The following is a 14,414-nucleotide window of genomic DNA, read 5'->3' as shown; positions in this document are numbered from 1 at the left end:
TTGAAGTCAGGTATTGTAATGCCCCCAGCTTCATTCTTTTTCTTTAGGATTGCTTTGGCTATTCGGGGTTTTTTATAGTTCCATATAAATCTGATGATTTTTTGCTCCATTTCTTTAAAAAATATCATTGGAGCCTGACCTGTGGTGGCGCAGTGGATGGAGCGTCGACCTGGAAATGCTGAGGTTGCCGGTTCGAAACCCTGGGCTTGCCTGGTCAGGGCGCATGTGGGAGTTGATGCTTCCGGCTCCTCCCCCCTTCTCTCTCTCCTCTCTCTCTCCCTCTCTGTCTCTCTCTCTCCCCTTCTCTCTCCTCTCTATAATGAATTAAAAAATATATATATCATTGGAATTTTGATGAGAATTGCATTAAATTTGTATATTGCTTTGACACCCAGGTGTTTTTAAAATTTCTTTTTTGAACACACTAGCCTTGGGTTTTCAGTTTGGCCCACAGTTTCTGCCTTCCAACTATATTTAAAATGATAGATTCAACAGTTAATTTTCAGTTTGTGAGGAGAAAAAGCCATACTTCCCAACTAGTTTTAAATTATTTATATATTTCATATAATATATCTACATTTAAAATTGTAAGAATATATTAAATCAAATTTTAGCATATACATATGTATGTATAAATACTTTCTTGTGTTAGATTTTAATTATAAAATAGTTTTTCTTGAACAGTAAACATTCATTAAGTCAATTTAAATAGAAAATAATTGTTATCTAGTAGATTAAAAATGCTAGTAGTTCTGTTATCTAATACATTAGCTAAAAATGCAACCACTGGATTACAAATTATAGAACTTCCAAACATTAAAAGGGAACCTTGGCGGTGCAATCAATTCTGGAAATAACACAATCTTTCTCATTCTTTTGTTTACAGAAAGGATGAGATGGCCTTAAAGCTCATGAATTGAATCAGAAGAAAGGAATGAAGTGAACAACTAATTTCCCCCCAAAGAGTTGAAGCAGAAACAGAAAGAAAGCTGAGATCATTTTTTATTTACATGCTGATTTTATAGGCCAAATTAATTATTAGTTGTAACTAAGACTCTTAATTAGCTTTGGAGCATGGACCCCAGTATAAATTTAATGCATCCTAGCAATAAATATATACAAAATTTTAGTATAATTTTAAAGAGTTAAAACGTATATTAAAGTCTATTGATCCAAGATTCAAAATCATCCTGAAACGTAATAAGTCCACCCACAAGGCACAATAAGAAGAGTTGTAAGCCCTGGTTGGGTGACTCAGTGAATAAAGTGTCACCCTGGCCCACCACAGTCACAGGTTCCATCTTGCCATCAGGGCACGTGGAAGAAGCAATCAATGAGTGTACAACTACATGAAACAACTAAGTGGAACAATGAGTTGATGATCCTTCTCTTTCTCTCTCTCTCAGTCATCCTCCCTTTCTTTCTCTCTCTCTCTCTCTCTCTCTTTCAAATCAAGAGAAAAATTAAAATACTAATTTAATTTATTATTTTAATTATTGTATACCAAGCAATTATGCACTTAGTGTCAAGGGTTTAATCTGACATAAATGTTAAAAAACAAACTTTTTAGACCATCATCCAGAGGTGTACAGTAAACATATCTCTTTCCTGAACAGTTTAATAGTCACAACCAAGTCTATGGTAATCTTTCACAGAAGTGATAGGATAGCCTGTGTAATCAGCATTTTATCAGGACTAAATATCCCACTGTAGGTCCACTACTCATATTCTCTGTTTATCTACATCCTCTGGCTGCCAGACCTTTGGCACCTCCAACAGAAGGAGAGAAAGAGAACTGACAGCAAGACTCTGAAGTTGTTTTGTTTTACTTTCAGTTGAGTGCCTTGGTAGATAGATCAGAGCAAAAGACAAATTAGAAATTGATGGTTAGCACTAATCCTTTGAATTGTGTGCAAGTTACCCTTTGCCTACGCATCCCTTTCTCTCATTGCTATGAGTCAGTGATTTTCAACCTTTTTTATCTCAAGGCATACATAAACTAATTACTAAAATTCTGCAGCACACCAAATATATATATAAATATTTTTTCTTATCTGACAAAAAAATAGGTATAATTTTGTTTCATTCGCACCAGACAGCTATTGCTGTATTGGCTGTTATTTTTTTTTTTTTCTTGACAATCTAAGGTAAAAGAGGTCAGTGTTCCAGTTTGAATAAATAGTTAGATATTGCATGCTTTAAAAATTCTACGGTTAAAAATCGCTGGTATAAGTAATACAGGGTTGGCTGCCTTCTTAATGAAATGCACAGTACTTTAAAGAGATCCTATGACTTCTGCGCATTTCATAAGCTAGTTAGTCTCTGAATGATTGCAGAAAAATTGTAAATTTAGTCTCAGAAACCTACTGCTAAAGCAGAGTCAGGCAACTTTTCAGCTTTAAAAGCTGCTATGTATAAAGCAGCCAGCTGGAAATCTGTTACTGGTACACCCTGTTCATATACCCTATTCATACTCTATTAATAAGAATTAAAACTTAACAGAGAAAGAAAAGGACATAGGCTATATGAAAGGATCACCAAATGGAAGAAGCAATAAATCATAGAAAATCCAGTATTATATTATGTTTTATAATACCTATCCTAGACATTACTTTGCCTTTGAACGATGCCAATATACTCTTTTTTTTTTTTTAATGTTTATTTTATTGATTTTAGAGACAGGGAAAGGGAGAGAAAGACAGAAACATCAATTTGTTGCTGTATGTGCCCTGATCGGGGATTGCTTTGGGATGATGCTCTCTAACCAACCTAGCTATCTGGCCAAAGCAACAATATACTCTTGTTGGTGAAATAACCCAAATACCCATTCTCTTCACTTCTAGGTCAGGTGGCAAATTTCCACTCTACTGGTATACAATTGGTTTTATGTTATATATTGCTATTGCTTTTTCAGAAAGAGAAAAAGTAAATATAAAGTAAATACAACCACAACCTCCACCATCAATTAACAATAAATAAATTTTGACACAAGCAATGGACTTGACTGCAATTATCAGTTAAGTAAGCTGCCTCAAATTCTGTGTGGAATGAAGTCATATAAAAATATAATAAACTATTAGGATCAAGGGATTTTTTTCCCCCTCCATGGGAGACAGATTAGTTTAATTTATGTGAACAATTTCTTTTTCCTATTTCTCTTTTATTTCATGAGGTATTCTTACCTTTAGTGAAAAGGTGATTTTTAATATTAGCTTTTTTTTCCCCACAGCATCAATTATCAGTTTTTTGTTGTGACACCTTAGTTGTTCATTGATTGCTTTCTCATATGTGCCTTGACCACGGGCCTTCAGCAGACAGAGTAACCCCTTGCTTGAGTCAGCGACCTTGGGTCCAAGCTGGTGAGCTTTTTGCTCAAGCCAGATGAGCCTGCGCTCAAGCTGGAGACCTCGGGGTCTCAAACCTAGATCCTTCCGCATCCCAGTCCGACACTCTATCCACTGCACCACCGCCTGGTCAGGCAATATTAGCTTTTTATTAAAAACTGTTTCAAACAAAAAAGAGTAGAGAGAAGAGTATCATAACCTACCAGGTACCCATTACCCAGTTTTGACACTTAACATTTTCCCAAAATTTAATGGATTGATTCAGTCTAAGGATTGTTTCTTCTTTATTTGCAAAGAATTATAAGGGATTAATCTGCTGGCAATATTGGCTGTAACTTTGGAAAATTTAACTTATTTTATAGACAAACTTGATTAATATACTCTTCATTTAATTTTTATTCAGTAAATTTAAGTTAAGCCTAAGATTTATTGTAAGAATAGAGCTATAATAAAATATAGAAATATTAACTTTTCTAATTTTGTACTGTTTGTGCTATCAAATGCCTTTTCTTTCTATAGCACACAAAAAAATCCAAACGGTGTTTTCTTCCTGAATTTACAATATGGGAAAAGATGTCTCCTAAATTTAGAACAGCAAGACTTTATCTTTTGAAAAAGAAGAAGAAAATTTAAATGAAAAAAACAAAACAGGCCCTGGCTAGTTGGCTCAGTGGTAGAGTGTCGGCCTGGCATGCAGGAGTCCTGGGTTCGATTCCCGGCCAGGGCACACAGGAGAAGCGCCCATTGCTTCTTCACCCCTTCACCCCTCCCCCTCTCCTTCCTCTCTGTCTCTCTCTTCCCCTCCTGCAGCCAAGGCTGCATTGGAGAAAAGATGGGCCAGGCGCTGAGGTTGGCTCCATGGCCTCTGCCTCAGGCACTAGAATGGCTCTGGTTGCAACAGAGCAATGCCCCAGATGGGCAGAGCATCACCCCCTGGTGGGCATGCCCGGTCTATCTGACTGCGTCCCCGTTTCCAACTTCGGAAAAATACAAAAACAAAACAAAACAAAACAATAACCAAAACCAAAACTGCATTTGCCTTACTGTGGTGGCACAGTGGATAATGTGTCGACCTGGAACGCTGAGATTGCCTGTTTGAAAACCCGGCTTTGCCCGGTCAGGGCACATATGGAAGTTGATGCTTCCTGCTGCTCCTCCCCCCTTCTCTCTCTCTCTCTCTTTGTCTCTGTCTCTCTCTGCTCTCTATGAATAAATGAATAAATAAAGCCTTTTTTTTAACTGCTTTTGTGGGAAAATGGGGGGGGCACTTTCATACAGTACTGTAACCACTTTGAAGATCAATTTTGACATATGTGTAAATAACACTCAGAATAGTCATAATGACTAAATATGAATGTACACTAGTATATTTGAATACTCAAATCTTGAAAATATTTCCTAAGAAAAAACTTTTAAGCAAAAAATAATAATTGTGCACAAAAATACTATTTATAATAACATGGATTAGATACAACCTAAATTCTCACAGTAGGCAATAGTTAAAACAGTTATAGCACACCCACACCAAGAAATTTCTAAGAAAGTCCATGTCAATGGAAGAAAACATAGATATCCAGGTCTTACTGAAACCTGCTGTCTGTCTGCTGCTTGTTGGGGCTTTTGATAAAAGTTCTTGGTCCTCTATTAGATTTTGAGAAATAGACCTTGGCCGGTTGGCTCAGTGGTAGAGTGTGAGAACTAAAAGGTATGTCTTTATTGGTAGTGTGGGCCCTATAATGAAACCAAGTAGCACAGTGGCCAGGACATGGAAACAACCAAAAAGCCCATCAATAGATGACTGGATAAAGAAGATGTGGCACATATACACTATGGAATACTACTCAGCCATAAGAAATGATGACATCAGATCATTTACAGCAAAATGGTGGGATCTTGATAACATTATACGAAGTGAAATAAGTAAATCAGAAAAAACCAGGAACTGCATTATTCCATACATAGGTGGGACATAAAAGTGAGACTAAGAGACATTGATAAGAGTGTGGTGGTTACGGGGGGAGAGGGGAAAGGGAGAGGGAAATTGAAAGGGAGAGGGGCAGGGGCACAAAGAAAACTAGATAGAAGGTGACAGAGGACAATCTGACTTTGGGTGATGGGTATGCAACATAATTGAATGACAAGATAACCTGGACATGTTATCTTTGAATATATGTATCCTGATTTATTGATGTCACCCCATTAAAAAAATAAAATTATAAAAAAAAAAAAAGAAACCAAGTAGATCTCCAGCTTGATGTGATTGGAGCAATACTACAATCTCTTGGTGCTCAGAGTATTATAGTATTACTTATCCTCAGCTGAGATTCCGTAGTCAAGAAGAAGTAGATGAAATACTAAATTATGTCTAAGGCAGCGAATCTCAACCTGTTTTTAAATAAAATATGTATTTCTGATGGCTTTAGGCGACCCCTGTGTTTTGGTTGTTCGACCCCCGCGGGGGTTGCGACCCACAGGTTAAGAACTGCTGGTCTAAGGCCTCTTCAAACATATTAGAGCAGGGGTCAGGAACCTATGGCTCATGAGCCAGATGTGGCTCTTTTGATAGCTGCATCTGGCTCGCAGACAAATCTTTAATTAAAAAAATAATAACGTTAAAAATATAATACATTCTCATGTATTACAATCCATTCATTTCCTACTGCTCATGTTCATGGTTGCGGGTGGCTGGAACCAATCACAGCTGTCCTCCGGGACAACACCAAATTTTTATTGGATAATGCATAACGTACACGAATCATTGTATGGGTCTCACAGAATTACATTTTAAAATATGTGGCGTTCATGGCTCTCTCAGCCAAAAGGTTCCCGACCCCTGTATTAGAGTCATAAACTGAGACTAAATATGATAATTCAGAGACATGGAACATCAGAGAAGAGTACCTAGACCTTTGTGGCCTGAAAAGAGGTCAGGACAAGGCTGGCACAGTAGTTTCAAGCCCCACCTGGCCTGTGGACAATGATTTATAGAGCTGGACTTTTAAAGCACAAAATTCACTAACCTGTGGGAACCAAAATGAGGTTTCCATGGGATTGTGTTCTCTGTGACACCTGCAAAGCCTATACCTTCTCCTTCAATGTTTTTGGAGACCATTGCCAAAACCATCTCTTTTGCAAGCATTCTGTGGTGCTGCTCTATGCTTTTAAAGTCTCTGACTGCAAAGAGCTACTTTCAAAATGTACTTATATCCAAAATGTAGATGCAGATTCTCCAGTCTTCCCTTGTCTTTTACAGATATGGATTAATTTGATAGGCAGCCTTGTACTGAGGGGGAAGACTAAAAAAGGGTTCAATATATTTGGGAGTGAGCCTGGGATTGGGACAAGAATAATAGTGAATAGTCTTGGTCTGGGCAGGGTGAGTGTTAGGAGAACCAATGCCTAGATAAGAGAAAAAGGAAGTTTCCCCTCAGTAAAGAGAGCAGAGCAGAAAGACTTGTCAGCAGTCAGGTATGCTGTGAGAGAATATGAGACACTCTGAAGACAGGAAACAATTTTAAAGGAATTTTAAAGGATTTGGGTCTAAAGTAAGGATTGCTCCAAGTATCACAAATCAGCCTCAGCTGTCTCTGAATACATTTAAGGAAAGAGCCCCTTCTGTATCCTTATAAATCTTAGAGTATGAAGAATTTAATGGCGCTGGAGGTTATTGTGAACAGGAGAGTAGTAAAGATACTAACATCCGAAGAACCAGTTTTGCACTTTACAAGAACTAAAAAGAGTTGAGTTTTTTAGAATCAGCCCTGCTTTTTACCATGCTCTCCACTGAAAGATGTTCTGGCCCAGCCCACATGAGGGTCATGCTTTCCCAATTGATCCCTTGGAGGATTCTGACATTGAAACTCCAACAGAAGCGATGTACAAAATGAACATCTTCAAAAGTACAGAAAGGATTTCCCCAGTGTAAGAACCCCTTTCAATTTGTCCTCATTTTGGAAAATTGGGGATATTCTAGAGGCTTAAGTAGCCAACTTTAATGAGGAAAAAAAAAAAAAGACTAATGTATTTGGAATTTATAGGAATGGCAATCCAGTCATTATGACAAATAGTTTTAAAACTTTATTTTATCTAAGCTAGTAAGGGGAAAGATTGCCTGGCTTAAGTTTCAATTATTTTATCTCCCAACCTCGTGTTCTCATAAGGGTTCAAGTTGAGTAGAAAAATCTAAAATTATAAAACTTTAGAGCTAGAAGAAACCTGTGAGATAATTTCTTTCTCTTCACTTTATAACCATGAAATCTCAGAAGGGATAGATGATAAAATGTAGGAAGCCAAAAAGTTGCAGAAGCAATAAATACAGATAATCCAGAAGAGAAAAATCAGATGGAAGGAAATCTTGAGTTTATTATAGAAATTTTCACTGAACTTTACCATAGTTTCTCTGCAGGCAGGTCTGGATAGATGTTGGTCATCTCTCATTTTATTGGTTAAGAAATAGATTAAGGTTTTTCAAATTATTTTTTGCTGCTAAAATGGAAAGCTACAAAAATGGGTAACAGACTATTTTGGGACCATTGTTCAGAAATGCATTTATCTTAGAAATGGTTACCATGGAGATGAGCACATGTTGTGTGACTCTACAGCTTTCAAGCTAGAGTCATTTATGCTACCAAGACATAAATAGCCATATACACATGTAGATGAACGTGAGTTTGCGCACACATGCACAATGAAATTACATTGTTTCTCTCTTTTTGTAAAATAATAACCATAAAATTCCATGCAGTGCTGATCTTTGATGGTAGAAAAACCTGCAAACTCTAGACATTTTTAATGTAATACTGTACAGTGATATAAAAAAACTTTTTAAAAAACAATGTAAGTAGTCTGGCTCAAGTTTAAAGACTAGTAACATACTTAACACATAAAATAAATGATGAGAACATACTTCTTAAGCATCCCTACTCTTTAAAGTAGAAATATAAAAGTAAGAAAGTAATTAAAAAAAGTCTGACCTGGCAGTGGCACAGTGGATAGAGCATCGACCTGGGATACAGAGGACCCAGGTTAGAAACTTCAAGGTCTCTGGTTTGAGCAAGGGGTCACTCGCTCTGCTGTAGCCCCTCCCCCATCAAAACACATAAGAAAACGCAATCAATGAACAACGAAGGTGCCACAATGAAGAATTGATGCTTCTCCTATCTCTCCCTTCCTGTCTGCCTGTCCCTATTTGCTCCTTTCTCTATCTCTCTCATGAGAAAGAAAGAAAGAAAGAAAGAAAGAAAGAAAGAAAGAAAGAAAGAAAGAAAGAAAGAGAGAGAGAAAGAGAGAGAAAGAAAAAGAAAGAGAGAAAGATCCACAGTATATTACAAAAAGTTCTTGAGTTATTTTTCCCAAAGTATTGGATAATATTGGGCATAGTTGTTTGGCTAGTCTTTCTCTCTCCCTCCCTCCCTCTTTCAGGATGTCTAGCTAGGTAATTTCTTTTTTTGTTTGCTTCTTTCCTTTCTTTACTTTTTTCTTACCTTCAATAAACAAACATTTTAAAATGTTTAAATTCTCAACAAATTGGCCACTTTCAGGAGATCACAAAGGTATATTCTGATAAAATTTAATTTGTTTCTATTTATTTTATTTTTCTGTTCACTTTTCAATAGTGGACATTTTCAAATTTTCAAACATGTACCCCCCCTCCCAGCATCAATATTTATCAATATAAAGGTATTTCTGTTCAATTTATACACTCCTCTCATAATTTGAAATCAAATCTGAAACATCATGATGAATTTTTTTTAATGACAGAGACAGAGAGAGATACAGATAGGGACAGACAGACAAGAAGGAAAGAGATGGGAAGCATCAATTCATCGTTGCAGCACCTAAGTTGTTCATTGATTGCTTTCTCACATATGCCTTAACAGGGGGATCCAGCAGAGCAAGTGACCCCTTGCTGAAGCCAGCGACCTTGGGCTCAAACCTGCAACTTCGGGTTTCAAGCCATTGAGCATGAGGTCATGTCTGTGACCCTGTACTCAAGCTGGTGAGCCCGCACTCAAGCTGGCTACCTCTGGGTTTCAAACCTGGGTCCTCTGAGTCCCAGTTTGATGTTCTATCCACTGTGCCACCGCCTAGTCAGGCCATAATAAAGAATTTTTAAAAGAATACACTAACCAATAAGAAAATTTATTTCCTCCACAATTTGATGTTTTACAACTTTTTTGGAAACTTCAAGGTTTCATTGTATATAAGGTGCACTAAGTTCAGTAGTGTAAGTGCTAATGACTAGAGCTAGAATAATAATGCTTCCTTTAACATTCAAGCAATTTAACACATCAATGATTTCTACATATTTTGCTTTGAAGTTAAATGTCACTTGTCTTTTCTTATGCACCAGAGTTTTCTTTCAGACTAATTAATGTGTATCCATGTAAAAGTATATTGAAAGGAAGCCAGGTACCTTGACTTGTTTTTAGAAACCTAAAACATTTACATCAAATAAAACCAACATGTGCTTTTGCTTTTTTTCCAAGACCGCTACCTTAACATACAGTAATTGATTAGTAAACAAATGCTTTATAATTGTAAAAGGGTATTGGAAAAGTACAACTATAAAACAGCACATCACCTTTCCCAGTCTCTTCATAAAAATAGTCATGTACAGTTTCTCCTTATTTGTTGTTATTGTCAAACTAAAGCATTATAGTTTTAGAGCTGGGGTAAATTTTTTAATTGAAAATTAACAATACAAAAAAGCTGGTAATAGAACCTTTTTTCTCTGACTTTAGTTCACTACTCTTGTACTCCACTTTCTAAGATTTCATCACTGAAAGATTTGTGATATTTGCACTTTCCCCCAAATTTATCAATCTAATATGCCTTACTCTCTTTATTGTTAAACATTTATTTATCAATGTATTTGTATTAAGTCCAAATCTTTAAATATTTAGAGTCTTTATTTATTTATTATTTTGTTTTGGGGGGAGAGAGACAGACAGAGAGATAGAGAGAGAGGGGGACCAACAGGGACAGACAGACAGGAAGAGAGAGAGATGAGAAACATTAATTCATAGTTGTGGCAACTTAGTTGTTCATTGACTGCTTTCTCATATACATATATGTGCCTTGACTGGGGGGCGGCTCCAGGTAAGCCAGTGACCCTTACTCAAGCAATCAATCTTGGGCTCAAGGAAGCAACCATGGGTCTACGGCCATACCACCCTGAACGTGCCTGATCTCGTCTGATCTCGGAAGCTAAGCAGGGTCGGGCCTGGTTAGTACTTGGAAGGGAGGAAGCGACCATGGGGTGACCTTGTGCTTATGCCGGTGAGCCTGCGCTCAAGCCAATGAACCCACGCTCAAGCTGGCGGCCTCATGGTTTGAGCCTGGGTGTTCAGCATCCCAGGTCTACACTCTATCCACTGCGCCACCACCTGGTCAGGCTAAAATTACTCTTTTACATTTAACAATACACTCTCTAGTATTTTAATACCCTAGAATTTTAGTAACATAATTAACAGTATCTATTACTCCTGAGTCTTTTAAAGGGCCCCTTAGCCCTGTAAGGATGTGCTCTCTCTTTATCAATCATTCAATCATGTCCCCCAGCATAAGCAATGCCTCCTCCATGTATGGAACGCTGCCTTCTCCCTCTGGCCTGACCTTTGCCTCTTCTTTCTCCTCTTTTAGGACTCTAAGCCTGACAGAGCAGTGCCTCTCTCAATCCCTCTGCATCTAGGCTAGCTACGTATAAAGAAATTTTGTCTTTAAAGAACTTTTTGGAAAACCATATAGTGAAGTAGAATAAGCACTAAATACTGACTTAACACAATATTTAGCACTTGTTCTATTTTACTATATGTTATGAGCGATGTGACATTGGGAAGCAAAATCAATTTACTTCTCTGGACCTTGGTTCCTCTTCTTCAAAATGTTGGGTTGAGCTGGATAGAGTAAGAGAAAAGAATCAGTACATTAGTATCCAATGCTACTGCAGACATGTTAGTATTACAGTATTATTAGCAAAGACTGCAGTTATCAATCTGCAACCAACAAGTCCACCCATCCTCTCTAGAGTGATGTGGTGCAAAGAGGATGGGCTTTTGAGTAAGAAGATCTGTTCAATCATCCTTGTTTCTAGAATCTTACAAACAAATGCAAACTTGTGACCAAATGGTTTGTCCTTATATTCCAAATAAAATGTCCTTCTCTTTTAAAATGTAGAAGATATTACCTTCCTCACTGGTTTTTCATTAGGATTGACATTAAGACATAGAATCAGTTCTTGCTAAAGTGGCCTTTAAATCCAGTATTAGTGTTCAGGTTTTTTGTTGTTGTTTTAGATGAGAAGCATGAATCATCAGTTTCTCGTTGCAACAGCTTAGTTGTTCATTGATTGCTTTCTCATATATGCCTTGATCATGGGCCTTCAGCAGACCGAGTAACCCCTTGCTTAAGCCAGAGATCTCGGGGCCAAGCTGGTGAGCTTTTGCTCAAACCAGATGAGCCCGCGCTCAAACTGGCAACCTCAGGGTCTCAAACCTGGGTCCTCCACGTCCCAGTCCGATGCTCTATCCGCTGCGCCACAGTCTGGTCAGGCAGTGCTCAGTTTTCATTAAACTCAACACTATCAGCAGCGTATGACATAACTGATCACCCTGTCCTTAAACTCTTTATTTGTACTCTCAGATCTCTCTTTCCTATCTTCTGGACCTGTCCTTCTTAGTCTCCTTTGTTGGATCCTCCTCAGCTTTCTCACCCCTAACTAAAGGCACACAACAAGCTTCTCTATAAACCTTCATTACTGGATCATCTCATTCAGTCTTGTGGTTTTAAATGGCAGCTTTAAGCTGATTATGGCAAAATTTATATCTGCAGAAAATATCTCATCTATGAAGTCCAGATTCATATGTGTAGCTGCCCATTTGACATCTCCATTTGGTTGAATAATAGGCATATTAAACTTAACATGTTCCAAATTGAACTTTTCACCTCCACATCATCCCTTCCTTGGTAAATGGCAAATGTAATCTGAAATTGCTTAGGCCAAAAAACTTTAGAATTATCCTAATCTCCCTTAGGTCCATTTATTAATAAATCCTGTTGGCTTGGCTCTTACATATATCTGGAATCTGATTCTAGGTTATCTCCTCCTATGCTGCCTTTCTAGCTCAAGCAACTGTCTCATCTTCCATCTGGACCACTGTAGTGCCTTTTAACAAATCTTTCTGTTTCCATTTTAGCCCTTCTTCACACAGCAGCCAGAGAGATCCTTCTGCAGCCTAAACATAATACCATGTCATTTGTCACAGATTGGGTTTCCCTGGAAGCTGACTGAGGTAGAACTTAGCATGCAGAACTTTTTATTTTTATTTTTTTATTATTATTATTATTTGCATTTTTCTGAAGCTGGAAACAGGGAGAGACAGTCAGACAGACTCCCGCATGCGCCCGACCGGGATCCACCCGGCTCGCCCACCAGGGGCGACGCTCTGCCCACCAGGGGGCGATGCTCTGCCCATCCTGGGCGTCGCCATGTTGCAACCAGAGCCATTCTAGCGCCTGAGGCAGAGGCCACAGAGCCATGCCCAGCGCCCGGGCCATCTTTGCTCCAATGGAGCCTTGGCTGCGGGAGGGGAAGAGAGAGACAGAGAGGAAGGCACGGCGGAGGGGTGGAGAAGCAAATGGGCACTTCTCCTATGTGCCCTGGCCGGGAATCGAACCCGGGTCCTCCGCACGCTAGGCCGACGCTCTACCACTGAGCCAACCGGCCAGGGCCCATGCAGAACTTTTTAAAGGCATGGCCTTGAGATTAACATATGTGGAAAGGAGGAGAGGGTCTGTATTGGACAGATAGATGTCAGGAGGTTATGCAGGTCCAGTGACAGGCTTGGCCAACGACATGTTAGACTTTCAAACTATTGATAGAATGTTTGAAATGACCCTTCTCAGTTGTTTCAAAATGGGCTAAGATAACCAGGCCTTTATGCTCCCTTATCAATCAATCAGGAATGTGGTCTGTCCTGTGAAGATCATAACCTCAAGCAAGGTATCCCTCTGCAGCTGAGACAGACCATGAAGGAATTGTAACCAGTCAGCCCAAAGCACTCTCAGACAACAGGGAGTATCTGGGAAGTAAAACAAAGAATCTGTCAGTCTTCTACACATTTCCCCCCAGTGGCTTCCCATCTCACTCAGAATAAAACTCAAAGTCTTTATCATTTCTCTCTGACCTCTTCCTACCACTCTTCCCTTTACTCCAAAAGCCACATTAGGCACCTGGATGTTTTTTTAAATATTTTTTTAAAAGTTTTTTTAAATTTTATTTATTCATTTTTAGAGAGGAACGGAGAGGAGCTGGAAGCATCAATTCCCATATGTGCCTTGACCAGGAAATCCCAGGGTTTCAAACTGGGGACCTCAGCATTTCCAGGTCAATGCTTTATCCACTGCGCCACCACAGGTCAGGCCCTGTATGTTTTTTGAACCTCCCCTTTACCTATGTCTCACCAGTACACTCCTGTCTCAGCACATGCTGTATCTTTGTCTGCAAAGTTCTTTTCCCTGGTTTCTGCAGGGCTAGCTCCTTCATTTTATTTAACTCTATGCTCAAATTCTGTTTCATCAGAGGGGCTTTCTCTCACTAACCTATAGCAAATAGCACAATGCCCTTTGACTCTTACCTTATTTCACTTAATTTTTATTTTTAGCACTTAAATCATAACCTAATATAGATGTATATCCACATTTCTAGAACAGTGCCTGGCACATTGTGATGATCAATAAACATTTGTTAACCACATTATTTTGGGAGCAGAACACCATTCCATAGTAAATAAGAGCTAAGGCGTTAGACTGAAACAAAGCTAGGTATTGTTTGTAGTTGTAAACGTATGAGCTGGGAAATGGAGACTATTTATTCTCTCTGCATCCAACTTTTCTTATGTAAAATGTAGATTATTATAATACTATACACATAAGAGCTGGGGTGATATCTAATGGGACAAAGTGTGCAAAAGCATCACTAAGTACCAGATGGATAACTCTGACAATCTAAAAATTTCTTATAAGCACAGTGCCTATCATATAAGTGCTAAATGATGGGTAGTTACTTTT

This window comes from Saccopteryx bilineata, chromosome 5, assembly GCF_036850765.1.
Source record: "Saccopteryx bilineata isolate mSacBil1 chromosome 5, mSacBil1_pri_phased_curated, whole genome shotgun sequence".
Taxonomy (NCBI): Eukaryota; Metazoa; Chordata; class Mammalia; order Chiroptera; family Emballonuridae; genus Saccopteryx; species Saccopteryx bilineata.
The sequence above is the reverse complement of the archived record's forward strand: the minus strand, read 5'-3'. Positions refer to the sequence as shown.